This window comes from Mustela putorius, unplaced genomic scaffold, assembly GCF_011764305.1.
Source record: "Mustela putorius furo isolate JIRA1106 unplaced genomic scaffold, ASM1176430v1.1 tig00000281_pilon_pilon_pilon, whole genome shotgun sequence".
Lineage (NCBI taxonomy): Eukaryota > Metazoa > Chordata > Mammalia > Carnivora > Mustelidae > Mustela > Mustela putorius.
Genome location: NW_025421343.1, coordinates 17570742 through 17595904, shown reverse-complemented (window position 1 = coordinate 17595904; position 25163 = coordinate 17570742). Strand labels below are relative to the sequence as shown.

Below are 25163 nucleotides of genomic sequence, written 5' to 3'. Positions count from 1 at the left end.
GAAGTGAAACACATCTTTTTTTTTTTTTTTTAAGATTTTACTTTTATTTATTTAATTGACACAGAGAGAGATAAAGTGAGAGAGGGAACACAAGCAGGGGGAGTGGGAGAGGGAGAAGAAGGCTTCCTGCTGAGAAGGGATTCCCAATGCAGAGCTCGATCCCTGAGCTCACAGCAGATGCTTAAGGCACCCCTTATTTATTTATTTTAGAGAGAGAGCATGTGCATTCGAGTAAGAGGAAGAGAGGGAGGGAGAGAATCTCAAGCCGACTCCATGCTGAGCATGGAGCCCAACGTAGGGCTCTGTCTTACAGCCCTGAGATCATGACCTGAGTAAAATGAAGAGCCAGAGTCTTAACCGACTGAGCCACTCAGGCCCCCTAGAAGTAAAGCATATCTTGACTGTGGTGATGGTTACCCAAATCTACACACTGACTAAAGCTGCACAGGACAGAATGCACACACACACACACACACACACACACACACACACACACACACAGTCTCTCTCTCTCTCTCTCTCTCACTAATCAGTATACATAAAAGTTATCAGAGTCAATATGCTGGCTATGATATTATACTACAGTTCTGCCAGATGTCACTTTCGAAGGAAACTGAGCGAAAGGCACACAGGATTTCTTTGACTTACGTCTTACAACACCTATGAATTTGCAAAGTTCGCAAAAAGTTTAATCACAAGAAGTGAAGGAGAAGTAAAGATTTTCTCAGACAAACAAAGTCGGATGGTGTTCAATCCCAAGAGATCTGCCCTGCAGGAGACAGGACAAGAAGTTTTTCAGGCAGAAACCTGGGGCTGCAGAAGACAAGGATGAGTGCTGGAGAAGGAAGAAAGGGAGGTAAAATAAAATTTTGTGTTTTTCTTGGCCGTAATTGATTTAAATTGCCAGCTATGGTTTTATAGCTTTTTCCTCATATTTTGAAGTTAATTTTTTTGTTCAAAGTCAAGGCTTTTTTTGTTTTGTTTTGCTTCAGGCCTCGGGCAGGCCCTGCACTCATGGGCCAATGGCTAGAAGGGCCTGAGAGGAATCCTGAAGGCACCAAGTTCTCCTGAGGGTGCCCCAGCCTCACCTTGGCATGGTCCCCAGTGTCTCTAAGAAACCATGACAGCTTCTGTCAGAGGGAGACCAATGACTCCTCAGCACGAGGATATTGTCCAAGGCCATCGGAGTGAGAGACAGAAATAAGGGCACTGGAATCAGGCAGCCCTGACTTCAAACTCCAGTTCGCCTCTTAGCTGTGTGATGTTGAGTAAGTTACTTAACCTCTCTGGTTCAGATCTCACATTTAACAGTACTTTTCAGGGAATCTGTGGCAGTTAGAGGACCTAACACATGGGGCAGAGACTGCCACATGCTGGGCACTAAAATATGTTCATTTCTTTCCTTATTAGGATGTTTATGACTGTTCCTCCTGGCACACTCACATAGAAGACTCTACTCCTTAACAAAATTCACATGCTTTGTTCTTGCCCGAAAGCTGATTCTCTGCAGGGAGGCAAGCACAGCTATCATTTCTCAGTTCTCCTTACAACTCAGGCCGGGGGGAAAAAGTTATGTAGGAGGCCCTGCGGCTTCAGGCAACAGCTCTTGATCCAACAACCTGAAGAAACAATGATCCCACTTTGTCCCTTCTCCTAAATCCCCTGGAGAGTTGAAGCATGGTTCTGCCTTTCTGAGGTTCTGAACCCTTGGCACCTTGGTTTTCATAAAATTCTATAGTCCATTTCTCTGCACAGAAGTCAAAATGGTGTCTTTAAAATGAATATCAGTTCCTGTCAGACCCAACTCCAATCAGTGTTCACGTTGCACTCGAACCAAGAGCTCTTAGTTTAGGGAGGCTTACGAAGCCCCTAAACCTGTTCCAGCCTTATCTCTTTTTGCTCCTCCACTGGCTCACACCACTCAGCCACACTGACCTTCATTCTGTTTCTCAACAACTGGAGTGCGTTTGGCCTCAGGGCTTTTGCACTTGCTGGTTTCTCTGTCTGGAATGCTCTTCCCTGATCTGAGCATGCTGGCCTCCCATCTTCTTGCCCTGTCTCCAGTATTGTCTTAGCAGGCACCTTCCCTGACCATAGTCTACGGTGGAGGGACTTTCTCTCCCTCAGCAGCCCTCCCCCTGCCCCCGTTTGCTCTGAGGCAAATGCCACAATCCAAAATCATCACGTTCATTTATGTGTTTAGTTGGTTTTTGCCTGTTTCCTTTTTGAAGAACATCAGCAGAACAGGACAAGGGACCGTGACTTTGAAAACCCTGGTGCCCAGATCTGGGCCAGACATTTAGTGAGGGTGGTTCCCAATACTTCTTTGTAAATGGATAATTGTTCCTTCCTATCCCGGCACAAGTACTCATGCCTGGCCAAGGCAGCCCTGGCTCCTGGCCTCTGGAGAGCCATTTGTGGATCCCAAGCCATCCCCAGACCACACTTGGTGAAGCTCACCCAAGAGAAGCGTGCCAATGACCTCAGACAGTCATACATGGCCTGGGGCCCAAGAACAGAGGCTTCTTAGCCCAGGCTGGGGAGTCAAGGTGCTGGAAAAGGGGTAACTGAGTGAGTGCCCCCCCCCCTCTCCCACGCAGGGGCAGTCACGTAGGCAAATTGCTTGGGATTACGGAGTGGTGCTAATTCGGCTGACACCAAGGCAAAGGGATTGTACCTGAGGAAGATTTACATCTCCTCGTCCATATCTCACACTGCACCCCACCCCCCGCTGCACCCCCCACCGCTGTGCTGCACACCACTCCCCCAGCGGTCCTAACACAGCAATAATAACAGCTCAGCGGCCTGCCACTCAGCCTGCTGAGCCCCAGCCAAGACGAGAGGGGCTGCCCCCACTCCCTGTCAATACACAGATATGTACATATATATCCACAGAGGAACATTTGTCAGGACGCTCCGGGAGAGAAATGACTATTCCATAAAGATTTCATTTTTGTTGGAGTCTACCCATGTCTCTATATTGTCATAAAAATTCAATAGGAAACTTCCATAAAAGAAGGAGGCACAATTAAAAAGAAATAGGGACAGCTCCAGGAGAGGCTAGAGATTAAAGACCAAGAGGCCCAGTTCAGGCGGGGGAATTTTATGAGCTCCCAAAGAAAGAAAAACACACCACACAGAAAAAGTGCCCAGTAGAAACCATCCTGGCTGCCTTAGGTGAGGCATGCCGTCCACTCTGGGGCTGTCGTCTCTGAAGCCTAGAGGGGCAGGCACCTTGGGCCCTGTGCGGCACAGTGGCTAGACTCTTTAGGAGGCTGTGAACGTGGGCGTGGGCTGGACAGGGGCGTGGACCCCCAAGGAACACAGCAGCTTTCCGGGGAGCTAGAGAAATGCCAAGTCTCCGAAGCAGGAGAGCCCTGTCAGTGTCGGAGCCACAGAGATCTGGAGCTCCAGACAAGATAATCCCATGACCTGGGGGGACTGGGTTGTTACTCCAGGGAGGGAGAGAGGGCTTTTAACAAACCTTTGGGAAGTCAGATCCTTAACCAACATTGGATCAGAATATTCAACCTCAACATCTCCCCACTCCCTTTAATCAGACCATTTTCCCTATTATACACACAACAGATGTTCATTATAGAAATTTTAGAAATACAGAACACAGAAAGATTAACACTGACCATCATCCTTCTACCTAACCTTACATATTTCTCTTCCTGATGTTTTTATTTCCCAGTCTGTGGGAAAGCACAGTTTGTAAGGAAGAAAATTATAGAAATTATAGGAAAAGCTTGGGTATTGAAAATGGGGCAGGCGGGGGAGAATCATCCTCCAAAGCAGTCCAGGGGTGCACAATGACTGAGCCCCAGGACGGAGCAGAGCAGGGAAAGAGCAATCCTGTCCATCAGATTCCTGCATAGCTCAAAGGAGCATCCAGATGTTTACAAAATGGGGGGGGGGGCTGGAAGAAAAAAGAAGTGGGGGAACCCTCAGGGTTTTACCACCAAAGAGAAGCAGCAAGGTTTGATTGCCTGTCCCCATAGGGATGGTCTCTCTGCAGAGGTCATGAATGTGTAAGCCTTGCCATGCTCCTGTCCAAGTTCTGTGAACTTTATGGTGACGTCTGGTTCTGATGCTGACACCCTCTACCCTTTCTCCAATCCATGACAGTGGTGGCTAGTCCTGCATTTCTAGAGATACAGACACAGACCTGCCTGTAGCTGTGGGGATCCCCAAGGACCACTCTTGAGACAGTGGTGAGCCTCAGGTATCTGCACACATCATTTGAGATTTGCAAGGAGACAACTCTCGTTACTGTTCCTTTTTTTGGTTCCATCGTCATCGTCAGTATCGTCAGTATGATGCTGAAGATCGAAGACAGGAAGTAAGCTTTGCCTTAAGACAGGGCCAAGCCAGGTCCATTCCAAAAACAATAAAGGGCTTTTGAGCAACTTTTTTTTTCCCCCTATCAAAATGCAAATAGCTATACTGCATCCTTGTTTCCAGTTTTTTGGACAGAGTAGTCTTCTCTGGGGACTTCGCGCGCAGCTCTCCAAACATGGCAGCTGGTTGGAGGCTGGGAGCATCCTTGGCCTCCCTTGCAGTTAGCTCAGGTGACACCTTGACACCGACCACTCACAGGGCTCACAGGGCACCTGTCACTGGGGGCGAGGGAAGCTCCACCAGGAGTGATGTAGGAGAGGGACAGGTCCACAGAGCCTTTCCTAGAGTGTACCCCTTCTACTAAATATGAGCTCCATGAGGCTGGACAGGCTCTCATTTACTCACACCCCTGCTCCTGCTACGGTCATGAGATCACCACTGCACATGTATAGCCATAAATACTATTTAAACTATGTTTAGCAACACAGATTCTGGGTAATAAAAAGAACTCTGAAGAAGATGCCGGTGAACCCTCTCTTTCTCCACTTTTCAAACGAGGAGCTCAGGGCCAGGGTGGGTAGGGAGGCACACAGTCGCCTGGCAATCACCCACAGAAGCCACAGAGAGCTCTCCCAAGCTGTGGCGGGGGAGAGGGAGTCTTCCCAGGCAGGGTGCAGCCCACAGAATCGGAGGCACTGCAGGACAGCGGGCGACGTCAGTGGTTCCGGCAAGGGTCCCTCCTGAGAAGCCCAGTGACCTGGAGAGACAAGGGAGACCAGACACATAGGGTGGGTGGGGTGGAATTGCCTTGGGTCAGCCCTGGTATCTTATGTGGGCTTCTGGGGAGCCCTGTTCTTGATAGAGCTTGAGGGGAAAGGGTGAACTCCTGCAAAAAGTCTCAGGTCAAAGAGCCAGGCTCATAGGAAGAGTCTGGGACGGGTTCAGACCCCAGGCCTGGAGTATCAGACCGAAGGCTGAGGGTGGTTTCTAGGACCATGCTCCAAGGTCAGCCTGAGCCCTTGGCAAAATGACCTTGATGTCCAGATGTTAACACACTGACCAGGCTCTTGAATTCCTTTGAGCTAAGAAAAGCCCAGCCCGGGGGTCTGCAGCCTCGGTGACCTGATGGCCTTGGCCTAGAGGTCATTCTTATCCAGGCCTGTGCACCCAGACTCACTTACGCAGCTGCACCAATGGTGTCTATTGGAAAGTCAGAGAAAGCATTGGAAAATATGTGCTGTCCTAGAAGAAGCCTGGATGGATCTCAGGAAACTCATAGTAGTGGTTACCTTGAGGGAAGGAAATCAGCTTTTGGTAAGAGTTAGGGGCTTTTTGTGCTTGAAGCTTTTTACAATGTGCATGTATATATATATATATATATATATATATTTTCTTACAATGTGCATATATTCATTGTAAAAAAAATATGACAAAAGAATACTATTGTTAATGATGATGAACAAAAAATTACACAGATACTTTTTAAGTTGAAAGACAGGATGGGGCCCAAACCACAGTCTAGTGAATACATCTACTCTGCTTCAACACCCCTGGCTGGGCACGGGGACAGAAATTGTGTCATTGGTCCCATTCAGAAAAAGCAAAAGTGAAGGGTATGTATAGGCCAGGGCTGGGAGAGGTAGAAGGTAGCTAGGCTTTCTTCCTACCTTAATAATAAAGTGATTGAGATCTCTTTTAGAAATTAGGCATGTGCAATGAGCAGAAGGAAATGAAGCAAAAAAATAGTTATAAAAGTAATGATGTATCACACTTACATTGTACTTACTATATACCAGGATGTGTTTAAGAATTTCATACACAAGAGTTAATATAATCTGAATAACAACACTATGAGGGAGGTACTATCATTGTCTTCATTCGAAGAAATTGAGGCCCAGAGAGGTTAAGTTACTTGCCCAAAGTCACACAGCTAGTACCTGTTGGAGCTAGGGTTACACTGGTGGTCCAGCTTCAGAGTCCACATACATTTCTGTATCTCTACAATATATGTCCAAAGCATTCTGCTTCTCAAATCCTTTTATTTGAAGAGCTCATATGAGAGGAGAGAAAATCCAATCCACAGATCCAAATGGACAGGCTTGACATCTAAGGTGTCCCATGGTCATATTCTCACCACACAGAATTCCTTCAGTTGTCACTAATGGTGATAAGGACAAAGCAGAAGCAAAAGGACAAAGCAGAAGCAAAAAGTGAGATTCCCTTCAGGTAAGGCTTCAGAAAAATGGTAAAGGGGCAAGAAGGAGAATCAGATGGGAGTGATGGGATCTAAAATCCCCAGCTGGAAGCATCTAGCTTTGCTAAGAGTGCTGCAGGGCCTGGAGGAGGAACAGACCCCTTTTCACATCTTATCTGCAAGAAGCCGCGTTCTGTGTTTATCTCAGCCTGGCCCCGCCCCCAGGATTAGCCAGGCATAACTGGAGGGGACCCTGGCCTGGCAGTGTCTTCTCCCCGCAGAGCATGCTGTGTGTTGGGCCTTCCGTCAAAGATGGCCGAACCTCCCCTTCCAGCCCCTCTTCTGGAGAGCCTCTCCTGCCGCCTCCTCCTGCAGCCAGTCTCTGCAGGGTTGTTCCCCACCACTCTTTGTAACCTGTCACAGCACCATTCCTGGTGTCTTTTTGCACATGAATCCTGGTTGTGCTGTCAGAATGGGGGGCCCTTGGGGTCTTCCCTCTTTGCTATGGTGCTGCCCTAGCTGCAAACCAGTGGGAAAGGGTTTGCTCCAGAGAAGGGAGAAAAGCCTATGGACTACCCTGGGGGTTTGAGGGCCCTGCACTCCCCAAGGGTTGACTGGCTTCTCCTTTCCATGTGGCAACTGCCTTGCCTCCTAAATGAGTAGGTCATCCCAATCCCAGACCTCCGACATGAGTCTGAGCAAATCTGAAATGCGTCCTGGCTTCCTGAGACAAGCTTCATGCAGACTGTATTTGGGCATGCCCGATTCAGCTGGTCAACCTTTAGAGCACAATTAGAAATGAAATGTCAGAGGGGAGGGAGAGGCAATACAAGGCCAGCTCATACAGTCACTTTCACTCTTATGTAGCTAACCTAATGAACACACACATGGGACCTTGCACACTCACACACTCAACCTCACACACATAAAGGCAACAACTGTTTCTAGGTGGAGGTAATTAAACGTCGATCTAAGTCCCTTTGAAACAATAAGGCTAAAAAGTCTCCATGGTGTCATGATCACTGCCTCAAATGAGAACGCTGACCTTTCTGGAAAAAATGTGATGGAATAAACCTAAGTTTTGCTACAGAAAATATATACTGAGGAATACGTAACAAGGGCATGGGTGTTAGAGAAGTTATAAAAGGAAAGCAGTCTATGTGTTTGCCGTACTCTGGTTATGTCTATGTGATTACAAAAGGTGGGGAGGGTTTGCCTTTGGAAATTGAGGAGATATGAACCTGCACACACGAATCCAAATACAGCATCAAAATATAAGAAGCTAACATCATAGACAAGTAAAGGAAAACCTGGCAAGAGACAATGAGTTTGCATTTGGCTAAAATCGTGATTGGTTCTTACTTGCCTCTGAAAGTTAATGACATGGAAATCATAGGCACTTCAAAGAACATGGCTATCCACCCAATCGTTAACATGCTCCCACGATAGTTCTCTAAAATACTCTTCTCAACATTTACTCTTTTATATTTTTCTCTCTGAACCATGGTAGATATCAGAATCACTCTTACAGTTAAAATATGCTACCGTGTTTGGAACAAAGTCTGATCTTGGGTTTTGATCTCTGTACCCACAGTGGGAGTAAGTCTGTGTGAATCCAGGCAAGCTCTTTCATCTCGTTGGGCCTCAGTCAATAAAGGGGCAAACACTATCACAGACAAAGCTGTATGAACAAAGATAGATCCAATGATGAAGAATAAATTTATCTGCAAGAAACTGCCATCACTGTTCCCAGGGTCCAGGGCCACTGATATTTCCTCTGATTAAATTTTCCCCAAGGTTGTTATGTCCTAAAAGCCACTCTTCACTTATCAATAATAAAGTATTTTGCCAATTTGGGTTGGACCAAAACATGCTTAACTCTCAAGCTGAAGTCCTGACTAGCAAAAGAAACCAATGTCTCCATGAAAAATATGTTGTAACTCTAAAAGTAATGGTGTTTAAGGTTTTAGTTATGGGTACTTGTATATTTTATATTTGGAAATAGTGCCTATAACTTCTAGAAATTGCCTTCAACCCATTATGACCTTCATGAATTGTTTGGGATCCAGGGACCTTAAATGGCAATTACTGTCTCTGGCAGTCTCTAAGGTTCTGGCATTCGATGATATTTAGCTTAAAAATTCTGGCTGCCAAATGGGAAGACTATCAAGGACTCTCATCTATTGCCAGTGAGAATGTAACTTGGTATAATTTTTGTGGGGGTCAATTTTGCAATATGTTTAAAAACCTTAAAATATGTATAGAGGAAATTCTCATTCTGACAATGGTGGAGTAGGTCCTACTGGGCCAACCTTCCTGCAGATAACAATGATAAACTCTGAACAAAATATTTAAAAACCAACTATTTTGAAGAATTGAAGAGCAACCAGAAATAGGCAGAAACTGGAGAGATTTTGACCTTTGAAAGAAGGAACCACACTGAGGGAAATCTGCTGAGAGCTTTCTTCAGACAGCTAGACAGAAAGCTTATTGCTTGAGGTGTCAGAGGACAGGGTTCGTGGCTACCAGAGTGGAGGGAAATGGAGGGGGTAAATTCTGAAAGGAGCAAAAAGTTTAAAAACATGAGCAGAGATTTCAGCTGCTGCCTATTTAATGAGAGACAGTTTGGAGTTTGAATCATGTCACTTTTTCCAGGACAGATTTCATAAACACCTTGGACATTCCATTGAAATCCTGGGCTGGGGGCAGGGGGATCCTATTTTGGAGCAGAGGTGATGTCTCAGGATTAAAGATCATCCCTCAGACTAAAGAAAAATCAAAACAGACCCATCCTAAAAAGTATAAAAGCAAGCTTCTAAAATGTCAAGGGGATAGGTCAGAAATAACTGCCTGCTGTTGTCAAAGGAAGACAACAGAATACAGAATCTTTAAACTTATCATCTGCAGAGACCAGTATACAAATAAAAAATTCCTAGTCATGGGGTGCCTGGGTGGCTCAGTGGGTTAAAACCTCTGCCTTTGGCTCAGGTCATGGTCCCAGGGTCGTGGGATGGAGCCCCACATTGGGGGGGGGGGGTCTCTGCTCAGCAGGGGGCTTGCTTCTCTATTTGCTTGCCTAGTTGTGATCTCTGTCAATTAAATAAATAAAATATTTTTTAAAAATTCCTAGTCATGCAAAGAAATGGAAAAATGTGACCCATACTCAAGGAAAGAAATCATTCAATAGAAACACTCACAGGAACCCATATGTTGGAGGTAGCAGAGAAAAACTTCATAGTAGCTATTATAAATATGTTTGAAGACTTAAAGGAAAATATTGCCAAAATAAGTGAATAGGTGAATCAAGTTGGAGTTCTAGAACTGACAAGACTCGGAAATGAAAAATTTAGCAGATAGGCCTCACATTGAGTTGGAGGCAACAGAAGAAAGGGTCAGTGAACTAGAAGACAGGCCAATGTAAACTAACCAATCTTAAGAACACAGGGTGAAAAAGATTTTTTAAAAATGAAAGCACTTCAGTTACATTTGGTACAATAGTGAACATTCTAAAATAAATCTCAGAAAGGAAAGAGGGAGAGAGTGGGCAGAAAAAAATATTTGAAAAAACATAGCTGAAAATGTCCTAAATTTGATAAAAGAACATTAACATATAAACCCCCAAATCACAAAAACCCCCAAGGAAGAACACCACAGACAAGCACATCATAATTGAACAATTGAAAAATAAAGAAAAAAGCCCAGAGCAGCCAGAAAGGAAAATATCACAGATAATAAGAGACCAATGGTATGAATCACACCTGATTTTTCTCAGAAGCAATGAGAAATTATGAGATAAGATAATGGAATGACAAATGCTGAAATTCTGCAACCAGTAAAATACATTCTTCAAAAAATAAAGGTGACATAGACATTGTCAGTTAAAGGAAGATAAGAGCATTCTTCCGCAGGAAATGTGAAAGGAAGTTATTCAGGGTGAAGAGAAATGACATCAGACGGACACTTGTGCCTTCAAGATGGAAAGAAGACATCCCAAATGGCAAATATGTGGGCAAAATGAAGACTGCTTTCTTTGTTCTGTTGTAATTTCCTTAAAAGATAACTGCCAATTGTTTTTGCCTGTAGTTTATATGACATCACACATGCTGAGTGTATCTCTCACCCTATGGATAGTAGAAATCAACAATAAAATATCTAGAAAATCTTCAAGTAAAAAATTAGCCACACACATGTAGGTTTATCAACTGTAAACTTTAAAGTAAAACCCTACAATTATGAATCCCGTGCAATGAAACATAGGTCTTTGCAGTCTTGGGGGTAGGCAAAGACTTCATAGGACATGAAAAGCCCTCTTTGTAACATTTTAAAAATGTTAAATTGGTCTTCATAAAATTCTTTTCTTTGAAGGAAAGGAAATGAAAATGAAAATGAGACAAGCCAGAAGCTGGCAGAAAACATTCACAACCTATCTGTCTGGCACAGGATCTTGTATTCAGAATATATAAAGAATTCCTTTATCTCCATAATAAAAGACATCCAGTCCGATATTAAAAGTAGGCTAAGGAGGAGGAGTCAAGATGGCAGAGAAGTAGCAGGCTGAGACTACATCAGCTAGCAGGAGATCAGCTAGATAGCTTATCTAAAGATTGCAAACACCTGTAAATCCATCGGCAGATCGAAAAGAAGAAGAACAGCAATTCTGGAAACAGAAAACAACCACTTTCTGAAAGGTAGGACTGGCGGAGAAGTGAATCCAAAGTGACGGGAAAATAGATCCCGGGGGGAGGGGCTGGCTCCCGGCAAATGGTGGAGCAACGGCGCACAAAATCAGGACTTTTAAAAGTCTGTTCCGCTGAGGGACATCGCTCCAGAGGCTAAACCGGGGCGAAGCCCACGCGGGGTCAGCATAGCCTCAGGTCCCACAGGATCACAGAAGCATCGGGGATGTCTGAGTGTCGCAGAGCTTGCGGGTATTGGAACGGGAAAGCTGGCTACAGAGACAGAGCCGACAGTAAGCTCCCAGCTCGGGGTTACCTTGAACTGGTCACAGGCTCGGTGAGCTCAGAGCTCAGCTGGAGGTCAGGCAGATGGGAGTAACTGGGCGCTGTTCTCTGAGGACACACTGAGTAGTGGGGCCCCGGGCTCTCGGCTCCTCCCGGCGGGAGGCCAGGAGGCCGCCATTTGTATTCCCGTCCTCCGGAACTCTACCGAAAGCGCTCAGGGAACAAAAGCTCCTGAAAGCAAACCCGAGCGGATTACTCACCCAGGCCCCTGCTAAGGGCGATGCAATTCCGCCTGGGGCAAAGACTCTTGAGAATCACTACACCAGGCCCCTCCCCCAGAAGATCAACAAGAAATCCAGCCAAGACCAAGCTCACCTACCAAGGAGTGCGGTTTCAATACCAAGGAGTGCAGCAGAATTCCAGAGGAGGAGAAAGCAAAGCACGAAATTCATGGCTTTCTCCCTGTGATTTTCTTTTTTTTCTTTTTTCCCTGTGATTTTTTTAGTCTTACAGTTAATTTAATTTTTTTATTTTTCATTTTTTTCTCTTCTTCTGCTAAAATTTTTTTTAACTTTTACCCTTTTCTTTTTTAACGTTTTTTTAAACTAGTTTATCTAATATATATATTTTTTCCTTTTTATATTTTTCTTTATTTGTTTTCTTTTTTTAAATTCTTACCTTTTATTTTTTTTTCTTTTTCTTTTTCTTTTTCTTTCTTTCTTTTTGAACCTCTTTTTATCCCCTTTCTCCCCCCTCACGATTTGGGATCTCTTCAGTTTTGGTTAAAGCATATTGTCCTGGGGTTCTTGCCACCCTTTTAGTATTTTACTTGCTCCTTCATATACTCTTATCTGGACAAAATGACAAGGCGGAAAAATTCACCACAAAAAAAAGAACAAGAGGCAGTACCGAAGGCTAGGGACCTAATCAATACAGACATTGGTAATATGTCAGATCTAGAGTTCAGAATGACAATTCTCAAGGTTCTAGCCGGGCTCGAAAAAGGCATGGAAGATATTAGAGAAACCCTCTCGGGAGATATAAAAGCCCTTTCTGGAGAAATAAAAGAACTAAAATCTAACCAAGTTGAAATAAAAAAAGCTATTAATGAGGTGCAATTAAAAATGGAGGCTCTCACTGCTAGGATAAATGAAGCAGAAGAAAGAATTAGTGATATAGAAGACCAAATGACAGAGAATTAAGAAGCTGAGCAAAAGAGGGACAAACAGCTACTGGACCACAAGGGGAGAATTCGAGAGATAAGTGACACCATAAGACGAAACAACATTAGAATAATTGGGATTCCAGAAGAAGAAGAAAGAGAGAGGGGAGCAGAAGGAATACTGGAGAGAATTATTGGGGAGAATTTCCCCAATATGGCAAAGGGAACGAGCATCAAAATTCAGGAGGTTCAGAGAACACCCCTCAAAATCAATAAGAATAGGTCCACACCCTGTCACCTAATAGTAAAATTTACAAGTCTCAGTGACAAAGAGAAAATCCTGAAAGCAGCCCGGGAAAAGAAGTCTGTAACACACAATGGTAAAAATATTAGATTGGCAGCTGACTTATCCACAGAGACCTGGCAGGCCAGAAAGAGCTGGCATGATATTTTCAGAGCACTAAACGAGAAAAACATGCAGCCAAGAATACTATATCCAGCTAGGCTATCATTGAAAATAGAAGGAGAGATTATAAGCTTCCAGGACAAACAAAAACTGAAAGAATTTGCAAACACCAAACGAGCTCTACAGGAAATATTGAAAGGGGTCCTCTAAGCAAAGAGAGAGCCTACAAGTGGTACATAAGTAAGGAACAGAGACCATATACAGTAACAGTCACCTTACAGGCAATACAATGGCACTAAATTCATATCTCTCAATAGCTACCCTGAATGTTAATGGGCTAAATGCCCCAATCAAAAGACACAGGGTATCAGAATGGATAAAAAAACAAAACCCATCTGTATGTTGCCTCCAAGAAACTCATTTTAAGCCCGAAGACACCTCCAGATTTAAAGTGAGGGGGTGGAAAAGAATTTACCATGCTAATGGACATCAGAAGAAAGCAGGAGTGGCAATCCTTATATCAGATCAATTAGATTTTAAGCCAAAGGCTATAATAAGAGATGAGGAAGGACACTATAGCATACTCAAAGGGTCTGTCCAACAAGAAGATCTAACAATTTTAAATATCTATGCCCCCAACGTGGGAGCAGCCAACTATATAAACCAATTAATAACAAAATCAAAGAAACACATCAACAATAATACAATAATAATAGGGGACTTTAACACTCCCCTCACTGAAATGGACAGATCATCCAAGCAAAAGATCAGCAAGGAAATAAAGGCCTTAAACGACACACTGGACCAGATGGACATCACAGATATATTCAGAACATTTCATCCCAAAGCAACAGAATACACATCCTTCTCTAGTGCACATGGAAAATTCTCCAGAATAGATCACATCCTCGGTCCTAAATCAGGACTCAACCGGTATCAAAAGATTGGGATCATACCCTGCAGATTTTCAGACCACAATGCTCTGAAGCTAGAACTCAACCACAAGAGGAAGTTTGGAAAGAACCCAAATACTTGGAGACTAAACAGCATCCTTCTAAAGAATGAATGGGTCAACCAGAAAATTAAAGAAGAATTGAAGAAAATCATGGAAACAAATGATAATGAAAATACAACGGTTCAAAATCTGTGGGACACAACAAAGGCAGTCCTGAGAGGAAAATATATAGCGGTACAAGCCTTCCTCAAGAAACAAGAAAGGTCTCAGGTACACAACCTAACCCTATACCTAAAGGAGCTGGAGAAAGAACAAGAAAGAAACCCTAAGCCCAGCAGGAGAAGAGAAATCATAAAGATCAGAGCAGAAATCAATGAAATAGAAACCAAAAAGACAATAGAGCAAATCAACGAAACTAGGAGCTTGTTCTTTGAAAGAATTAATAAAATTGATAAAACCCTGGCCAGACTTATCAAAAAGAAAAGAGAAAGGACCCAAATAAATAAAATCATGAACGAAAGAGGAGAGATCACAACTAACACCAAAGAAATACAAACTATTATAAGAACATACTATGAGCAACTCTACGCCAACAAATTTGACAATCTGGAAGAAATGGATGCATTCCTAGAAACATATAAACTACCACAATTGAACCAGGAAGAAGTAGAAAGCCTGAACAGACCCATAACCAATAAGGAGATTGAAGCAGTCATTAAAAATCTCCAAACAAACAAAAGCCCAGGGCCAGATGGCTTCCCAGGGGAATTCTACCAAACATTTAAAGAAGAACTAATTCCTATTCTCCTGAAACTGTTCCAAAAAATAGCAATGGAAGGAAAACTTCCAAACTCATTTTATGAGGCCAGCATCACCTTGATCCCAAAACCAGACAAGGATTCCATCAAAAAAGAGAGCTATAGACCAATATCCTTGATGAACACAGATGCGAAAATTCTCACCAAAATACTAGCCAGTAGGATTCAACAGTACATTAAAAGGATTATTCACCACGACCAAGTGGGATTTATTCCAGGGCTACAAGGTTGGTTCAACATCCGCAAATCAGTCAATGTGATACAACACATCAATAGAAGAAAGAACAAGAACCATATGATACTCTCAATAGATGCTGAAAAAGCATTTGACAAAGTAGAGCATCCCTTCCTGATCAAAACTCTTCAAAGTGTAGGGATAGAGGGCACATACCTCAATATCATCAAAGCCATCTATGAAAAACCCACTGCAAATATCATTCTCAATGGAGAAAAACTGAAAGCTTTTCTGCTAAGGTCAGGAACACGGCAGGGATGTCCATTATCACCACTGCTATTCAACATAGTACTAGAAGTCCTAGCCTCAGCAATCAGACAACAAAAGGAAATTAAAGGCATCCAAATCGGCAAAGAAGAAGTCAAATTATCACTCTTTGCAGATGATATGATACTATATGTGGAAAACCCAAAAGACTCCACTCCAAAACTGCTAGAACTTGTACAGGAATTCAGTAAAGTGTCAGGATATAAAATCAATGCACAGAAATCAGTTGCATTTCTCTACACCAACAACAAGACAGAAGAAAGAGAAATTAAGGAGTCAATCCCATTTACAATTGCACCCCAAACCATAAGATACCTAGGAATAAACCTAACCAAAGAGGCACAGAATCTATACTCCGAGAACTATAAAGTACTCATGAAAGAAATTGAGGAAGACACAGAGAAATGGAAAAATGTTCCATGCTCCTGGATTGGAAGAATAAATATTGTGAAAATGTCTATGCTACCTAAAGCAATCTACACATTTAATGCAATTCCTATCAAAGTACCATCCATCTTTTTCAAAGAAATGGAACAAATAATTCTAAAATTTATATGGAACCAGAAAAGACCTTGAATAGCCAAAGGGATATTGAAAAAGAAAGCCAACGTTGGTGGCATTACAATTCCGGACTTCAAGCTCTATTACAAAGCTGTCATCATCAAGACAGCATGGTACTGGCACAAAAACAGACACATAGATCAATGGAACAGAATAGAGAGCCCAGAAATAGACCCTCAACTCTATGGTCAACTAATCTTCGACAAAGCAGGAAAGAATATCCAATGGAAAAAAGACAGCCTCTTCAATAAATGGTGTTGGGAAAATTGGACAGCCACATGCAGAAAAATGAAATTGGACCATTTCCTTACACCACACACAAAAATAGACTCAAAATGGATGAAGGACCTCAATGTGAGAAAGAAATCCATCAAAATCTTTGAGGAGAACACAGGCAGCAACCTCTTCGACCTCAACTGCAGCAACATCTTCCTAGGAACATCGCCAAAGGCAAGGGAAGCAAGGGCAAAAATGAACTCTTGGGATTTCATCAAGATCAAAAGCTTTTGCACAGCAAAGGAAACAGTTAACAAAATCAAAAGACAACTGACAGAATGGGAGAAGATATTTGCAAACGACATATCAGATAAAGGACTAGTGTCCAGAATCTATAAAGAACTTAGCAAACTCAACACCCAAAGAACAAATAATCCAATCAAGAAATGGGCAGAGGACATGAACAGACATTTCTGCAAAGAAGACATCCAGATGGCCAAACAGACCCATGAAAAAGTACTCCATATCACTTGGCATCAGGGAAATACAAATCAAAACCACAATGAGATATCACCTCACACCAGTTAGAATGGCTAAAATCAACAAGTCAGGAAATGACAGATGCTGGTGAGGATGCGGAGAAAGGGGAACCCTCCTACACTGTTGGTGGGAATGCAAGCTGGTGCAGCCACTCTGAAAACAGCATGGAGGTTCCTCAAAATGTTGAAAATAGAACTGCCCTATGACCCAGCAATTGCACTACTGGGTATTTACCCTAACGTAGTATCCAAAGGGGCACGTGCACCCGAATGTTTATAGCAGCAATGTCCACAATAGCCAAACTATGGAAAGAATCTAGATGTCCATCAACAGATGAATGGATCAAGAAGATGTGGTATATATACACAATGGAATATTATGCAGCCATCAAAAGAAATGAAATCTTGCCATTTGCGACAACATGGATGGAACTAGAGCGTATCATGCTTAGCAAAATAAGTCAAGCAGAGAAAGACAAGATCATGGATCTCCCTGATATGAGGAAGTGGTGATGCAACATGGGGGCTTAAGTGGGTAGGAGAAGAATCAATGAAACAAGATGGGATTGGGAGGGAGACAAACCATAAGTGACTCTTAATCTTACAAAACAAACTGAGGGTTGATGGGGGGAGGGGGGTTGGGAGAAGGAGGGTGGGGTTATGGACATTGGGGAGGGTATGTGCTTTGGTGAGTGCTGATTCACAGACCTGTGCCCCTGGGGATAAAAATACATGTTTATAAAGAATAAAAAATTAAAAAAAAAAGTAGACTAAGGACAAGAATGGACACTTTACAAATGGCCAATAAGCACAGGCAGAGGTGCTCCACATAATTAGTTATTAGAGAAATGTAAATTAAGAGCACAATGAGACATCATTTCTCATGCACTAGAATGCTCAACATTTTTACCAGGACTGACCACACCAAATGTCAGCAGAGATGTGAAGCAACTCCAACTCTCATACATTGTTGGCGGGACCCTACCATCACCTAGAAAAAGTATTTGGCAGCAATTTATAAATTCAATATTCACTTACAGCATGACCTGGCCATATTTCTCCTATGTAGTTCTCCAGAGAAAACACGTTTGTCCACAAAACGACTTGTGCATGTTCTTTCCAGCTGTATTCATGATACTCCAAAACTGGAAATAAGCCAAGTGGCCATCAACAGGTGAAGGGATACATAAAGTATGATATAACCGTCTGGTTAGTTACTTCTCAGCCAATCGGAGGAGGGACACCAGTTACAGCAGACGTTAGTGCAGGGACCATGAAGAAGATGGGCTGAGAGTCTTCCCAAACAGACGCCGTGGCTACGGGGACATGGTGAGGCCAGAGAGGGACCCCTGAAGACCAGGAGGGAGGAACTCCGCTTCCTCGTGGGGCTAGAGCCTTCTCTCTGAACGCCATGGAGTAAAGATCCACTTCCGGCATGTGGCCCATGTCTTGGAAAAGGAAGAGGGGAAGAGAAACCTAGGACAACATCAGACACTTAGACCACACGGAGTCTAAGTTTTATAAAACAGTATGAAATTGAGAAATCTCTGGTGGGTAGAAGGAAATATTTTCTTGCTACCAATAGGAAAGGGGCCTTTATTTTAAGATGAGCTTAGATATTTTTTAAACAGGATGAAAGTTATGTATTTTCGTACTTCTGACATGTGGTTGAGCTATTCTTACATTTCTAGACGATCTAAAAACTGGCTTGAGGCACCAAGGGGATCCTTTGCACTAAGGTGTACTCCTGGTCATAGAACATGCTACAATAGGCCTCACTGAGCTGTGTTAGCTTAACATGAACTATTGTCCCTTTAAAATTCAAATGAACTCCAGGGCAGTTTCTCTTCTAGAGAAAGAACATTTTCCACACTGACTCAGTACTAACTCTTAAGAAACAGGTCTGCATTTTGTCAAATATAAAAAATCCATTGTTGAAATGGTGTTCAAGTGTTCACCTTCCACTTCAGAGTCCAAAGTCTTGGAAGAGCCCTGGCTTCTGCTCTAGGAGGGAAGGGTGGGGTGATCTTTCCCTGCATCCTCTGTACCCCAAGCATCACCTGTGGATGAGAGGTGCATCTCAGTGCCTCAGAGGATTGAGATTCTTTCATCACTAGAAAATTCTAGAGACAGGTTGGAACTTGAGTGACCAACCATCCTTGTTTGCTTGGTACTATCTTAGCTTTAACACTGGGAGTCCCACATCTCAAGATATTTCTCAGTTTCATGCAAATGATGCTTTGGTCACCACACAGGTAACCCAAGAGTTGTAGGATAGAGGCTCACCCTCCTTGCAGGGCTGCCTCCTGTCCCAGAGCCTTCTGCTGGAGTGGCTTCCTGGGGCTGATACCTTCCTCTGTGTCCTCTCTGCAGTCTGTTCTCCAGGCATTGTGTTCTCTTTGTTATTAACTGCCCCCCTCCGCCCCTCCCCACCAAGTGTCCTTGGATTTGGGCTACAACCTGTCTGTCTGTCTTGGCTCTTGTTGGTATCTCCTGTTCAATGATACCATTGTAGTTCCCAAGAGGATCCAGAGTTCAGAAAGTTTTTTTTTAAAAAACACCTATGAGTTATGCATAAATTTACATAGCTATCAGTTCTGATGATAAAAAGTCTTTTGTCTTTTATCTGCTGTTGTTTTATTTAGAGCAATGTAATTCCAACATGCTTTAAAATTATATGGCATCAACGTTCACGTGCCCTGTTGATCCTCATTTTTTGTTCCTGGGTAGCCCCAGAGGGCAATGTTTTTCTTCTGGAGGGCAGGCAGCGTGCTGCATTGTAGTTCTGGATTGCCAAACTGGAGGGCATGTGGGCCAGTAGTCTGAGGACGGAAGTCTGAGATCCCAAGTTAGGCCTAGGTTTCTGGGTGAGGATATGAGCCCTCTTAGGTTCAAGGAGAAGCCCAGTTTGGGGAGTGGAGTTTTTGTTTTGTGTTTGGACACCATGAGTCCTGGCGAGGTGGAACAGAATGCCAGAAAGGAGAAGAGGGGTCATGCTCCCCACTCTTCCGCTGGGTTCAGGGGCCCATCGCTGAGGTGCAACCACAGCTCTAGGTGGGCTTGTCAGGTCAGCAGCGGGAATGACGGTGCAGACCCTGGCAGCCATTCATTCATACATTCTTTCATTCAACAACTCTGCATTACATGCGGAGGAGCTTCAGAGGTGAAACAGAAGCTGCTCCAACCTTCACCGAGGCTCTGGCTGCCACCGGCCGCCAAGCTAACTGGCAGGTCCAGTTTCATCCCCTCCCTGCCTTGCAAACAGCTTTGTAAGTGGAAGCTTCCTGAAGAACTGTAGGGTCGCAGGGGAAGAAACATTCTTTTTCCCTCAACCATCTTGGGCTCCTTGGCTGTGTCTGAACATTAAATGAAAAGACAAATTAACAGGAAAAAAACACACCAACTGGTGGGATCTAAGTTCCACATGACACAGGAGCCTTCATAAGGAAATGAAGAACCAAAGGCACCATTCGACCTGAGTATTTTATTTGAGGTTTGATGAAGAGTTGAGGAGTCTGAGGCAAGCGCTGTGGACAGGGCCATATGCAGCAAGGCATGTTTGTAGGAATCTTCCTAGCATCTGTTTGTCTCCGGAGGTTCGGATGTGCCTTTCCTCTGGGTGTGGACAGTGCACCTCTCCCATGAGTGTTTTATGACCAGTTTCAGGGCCGAAGGGCAAGTGGGGAAGGAGGTCTGAGTCACCTTCCATTTTCTCAAACCCCATCAACTTAAAATACACAGGATGTGAAGCAAGTTGCCGTATTTTGGGATGGTGTGTCCTGAACCTATCAGGGCTCTGGCAATCACAAAGCCATCTCATGTCAGAGCAGAGACTGCTGTTGTATAGTGGAGAACCAGGGGCAGAGACTGGTGAACCCAACACCATTCTCTATCACGGCCCCTTCCCCCCGTGGACTCTAGTCACACTCCTTGGTGACAGAAGCCAGGGCCTTGATGCCAGGACTGGATTAACAAAACACTAGCCCATTTGTAAGATGGCACTAAAAAAAAAAAAAAAGAATCCCCAGTCCTTCCATTAGTTGGACACAGCAGACAATCCCAGAGTCACAGATCTGAGCACAAGCGCCAGAATTTGCATCTGCGAACTCCCTCCCAAAGGGTCCAAGAGAATGGCAGTTCACGGACGCCTGGAAAAGGCTGGGGCACCTGGTTAGGGAGGGAGGAATGGCAGAAATGGGCACAAATCAGGAGTAACGTGGCCAGGGGGTCACTGCTGGGCTGAACAACAATGTGAGATTTCAAGTCTCAGGCAATGGCACCCCAACCACAGAGCTGTGGTGCGTTCACCTCCCAGACAGGAAAGGAAGAGCTTGCACCCCCGGCTCCTGCCCACCCCTCCCCAAGGTGTCACACAATGGAGGGAAGGAGTGCTGCCCCCCGGGGAAGCTGGGGGTTGCAGAGATGGGAAAAAGTGCCGAGTGGCCCCAAATACACCACACTTCTCTCCCCAAGGCTTCACTGTTCCTTTGCTGCCAGGCCTCATAGAGGACTCTGCAGAAATACAGGAGGATGCTTGTGGGTCTTCACCACAACCTTCTGTGCTATGTTGAGTAATGGCATCCTCAAAATAGCGGTGGGCTAATTCCTAGAAAGTCTGTTACCCTCTGCAGCCAAAGGGACTGTGATGTGATGTGATGAAATGATGGATCTGGAGAGGGGGAGCTCACCCTGGATCATCGGAATGGACCCTAAGTGTAATTATTAGGGTCCTTGTAGAGTGAGGCAAGGTCGAAGGAGAGAAGGCCCTGGATGATGGAGCCTGATGTCAGAGTAATGCACTTTAAGACAAAGAAAGAGGCCACACGCCAAAATACCCCAGTGACCTCAGGAAGCTGGAACAGTCCAATCTGCCCCAGAGCCTCCCAGAAGAACTGCTCTTGGACTTGAGCCCAGAGACACTGATTTCAGGCTTCTGGCCTCCAGAGCGGGCAGAGAATACATTTGTACTGTTTCAAGCTTACCAAGGATGTTCCTGCAGCCCTAAGAAACGAGAACACATTGCAGGGGAAAGGCAGGAATGAGGAGAGGGACCAAGGGGCTGACCCGTCACATCCCAGGAACCCAGACTTCTGCCTCCCTGCCGGGAATACCTCCTGAAAATTCTCAGCAAGGAAACACTGGGTCCTCCAGGATTCAGCAGAACGCTGGGATAAGCTGTGATCCTTCAGGATCTCCAAGTGGGCCAACTCAGCCGCCCTCGGCCTCCAGCAGGTAGGACATTCTATGACCCTTCTGGATCCTGGGCCAGCTTAATAGGTTCCCAGAATGGCAGCGAGCCCCGACAGCTGGAGTGGAGGCGGGCACCCACTCGCTGGGCACAGTGGGAAACTCCGTGCCGCCCAGGAGTTGGAAAGAGCGTATGGATGGTCTGAACACACACATAGGGGCAACCTCCAGATCAGAGGAGGAGCTGAGAAGGCTCAGCAGGGGAAGGGGCCACTGATCCCTCAGAGTTGCCCCTGTACTCCAGACACAGAGCGTCGGGGACACGAGGCTGGGTCACAGGGGCATTTCAAGAGATGTACAAACAAACCCAGGTGAGAACCAAATGTTTCCTGCTGGCTCATTTTGTTCCAGCCTCAGCCCCAGTGTATTTACCTTGACATTTCTCAGCACGGTGGGGTGTGGAGAGGGGGAGGGGAGACACTCCAGTCCCTCCTTGTGGGGACAGGTAATTTGGGCAAAGCTCCTATTTACTGAAATGGCTTTCTACTGACACAGAAAAAAAGTCCCGAAATAAAGAGGTCTGTAATTGTTTGCTTCCTTTTGCTTTTTTGGTTACAACAGTAAAAACTGTCCTTCAAACAGAGTCCCAGAGGACATCAGAGCTTGACAATGACGAATGGGGAACAGATGTTTCTGGGCCATCAGAATGGCAGCTTCCTCCTAAACACGTGGGCTCCGCGACGCAGGGACTGGGTCACCGATCGACCTTGGAGGCCAGACGGACCAGCCCTGGTGGCCAGTGCTGGGGATGTGAGGGCGTGCGGGACCCAGGGCCTCCTGCTTCCCCTGAGTTGGGCAACTCCAGGCTTCTCGCTGCCTTGGGAATGGGGGCGTGTTGCCGTGAATGAGGAACTGGGACCAGCCCTGATTTCCCAGCAGGGGATGGCTCAGCCCGCAGTGTTTTCTCTCCTTGGGGCCTGCCAGGCAGGTCTCAGGACCTATGAGCCAGCTCAGCAGTTCTGGGCCGCTGTGTCAGAGGGCTGTGATCACTCTCCTGTCACTTCATTCCCCACCCCACTGCGTGGCCCGTGTGTGGAGCCTGGCAGAGGGAGTGGGGGATGGGGCTGATAACCAGGGCGGCTTCCTCCTCCAGGGCCTCCCCTGCCCCATTCAGCCCCTGCCTCATCCCCAGGCTACCCCCAGCTTCTGCACCAAGTGCCCACGGGCTCCTGCCGCCACTGCACGTGGATCATTCAGTGGGAGGCTCTGGGGGGTTGGAGGGTTCAAGAGGGAGCACTGGACTGGGCCAGGTGTACCAGGCCAACGCTTGGGGGACATCCCATGGGGAGCCAGAGGAGCCCTACCCTGGGCTCTGAGGTTCCCCTACACTCAAAACCACTCCCTCGCCTGCCAGTGACGTGGCAGAGGGGTTGAAGAAGCCGCACACATCACCTTCCCTTCCACACTCGCGACATCCCCCGTGCGGCCAGTGGACACTGGCTGCTCTTCCACTCCCATTAGGAAGCACTGGGACCTGCTGTGGGAAGGGCTGCAGAGGCGAGTGGGTAGGAGGCGGGTTCTGGAAGACAATGCCCTGGGTTCAAACCCCAGCTCCAGGACTCCCCTTTCACGTGCTCCAGCATTTCAAAAACCTCTGGGTGCCTCAGTTTCCCCATCCTTAAATGGTGAGAAGTTTAGTACTTGCCTGTAGAGCTGTCTGCGAGGAGACAGGGCCTGTCAAGAGCTCAGTGCCGGCCTCCCCCAAGGGGAGGCCGGGTACAGATGAGGAAAAGAGGCTCAGAGAGCTGAGCACCTGGCCTCAGGGACGGAGTGAAATCTGAACCCAGGTGGTTGGACAGTGTGTCCACCAAGCCACAGTCCCCCGCACCCGGCCGCCTTTCATGGGCCACCGGCACACATGCTTGGGTCTCCCTGCCCTTGCGGCCGATGTGCACCAGCGGGTATCCGACGGGGAGGCTGCCAGGAGCCACGTCGTGGCACCATGAATTCTGTGCAGAGGGCAGGGGGGCAAAGGGGGTGGCTGGAGCCCAGTTTGCTCTCGCGAAGCACTTCCTGAACGGCACATTCGGTTACCACAAAATGAGTCAAGGTCCCTTTCAAGTGGCTTGCAGAGCTTCCCTCTGATCTGGCACAGCCTCCCCGGGATGGACAGGCAGCAAGTTCCCTGATGAGCAGCCAGGCCCCGCCTGGAGACCCCTTCATTGGGCACAGGCACTGACTCGCTTTCCCTACAACAACCCCCCTGGGGCCAGGTCTGCTCTTGTCCTTGGTTTACAAATGGAGACACCAAGGCTCAGAGAGGTTGGATGAGTTGCTTCTGGTCACACAGCTGGCGGGGACCAAGGCTGGGGTTTGAATTCACCCCTGTCTGGCCCTCACTGGTCCCTTTCTTCTGCCTGGCTCACTGTGGGAAGAGGAAGCAGTATTCACCTCCCCTGCCTGTGTCAAGAAGAGGCCTGGAAGCTCTCTCTGGTTTCTTCTGCAAGTCGGGGCTGGAGAGACAAGACTGTGGAGTTGGAAGGATTAGAACCAATCTCTCACATCTGAGGGGGAAATAGGGGTTTGTGATCTCTGGGCAGGAAATACAAGAGCCCCACTGTTGGGCCAGCGTCCCCCTGTGGACTATTCCCAAATAAGAAAGGGGTCACTCTGCCCACAAAGGATCTCATCTGAAAGACCGGATGAGGGAGAAGCCACAGAAGGCTTTCACTAAAACCTGGCTTCAGGACCTAGCACATACCTGAGTGGAGGGGAAGACAGGAAGGGTCCTTCATCCTGGAATGAGGGCAGGGGGCCACAGGGCTGGAGGCTCTGCTGGGAATGTGCTGCCCAAGACCAGTGTGGGTCCTGCCCCACGGGGTCTTTTTGGGTCCCTGGACAAGAAGGAGGGATTCTCAGTGGCACTTGGGAAATGAGAGAGAAAAAAAGGAAGCAGGTGCATTTTGAAATAAACACAGCCTGTGGAAAACCAACCCTAGCCAAGAGGGGCTGAATTGTGCTGGTGGGGATTCGGTTCTTTGTTTTTGCTTTTGTCACTGATGTTTTGATTCAGTTTAGGAGTTTTCTTCGTAATCACGACTAGGAAACTCAGAAGGCCATTGAGACAACAACAGCAAAACAAAACGGGACAATAGCAACAGCTCAATAAATCTGAGGGTTTCAGCCAGCTCACCCAGCTGTTGAAATGGAAATCAGTTCAAACCTGAAGTCACACCTTCCCCTGCACAACCCTCCAACCCCCCTGCCCCCCAGCTCTCTGCACAGCTAAGGATTGCACATAAATGTCCAATGAGTTTG

General features: G+C 45.9%; 1 long non-coding RNA gene across 3 annotated transcripts in view; it reads right to left on the bottom strand.

The window, feature by feature from the left end:
- Positions 1 to 25163, bottom strand: part of LOC106003631 — a 133665-nt gene that overhangs the window by 33137 nt on the left and 75365 nt on the right. The gene's annotated exons all lie outside the window — the stretch shown is intronic.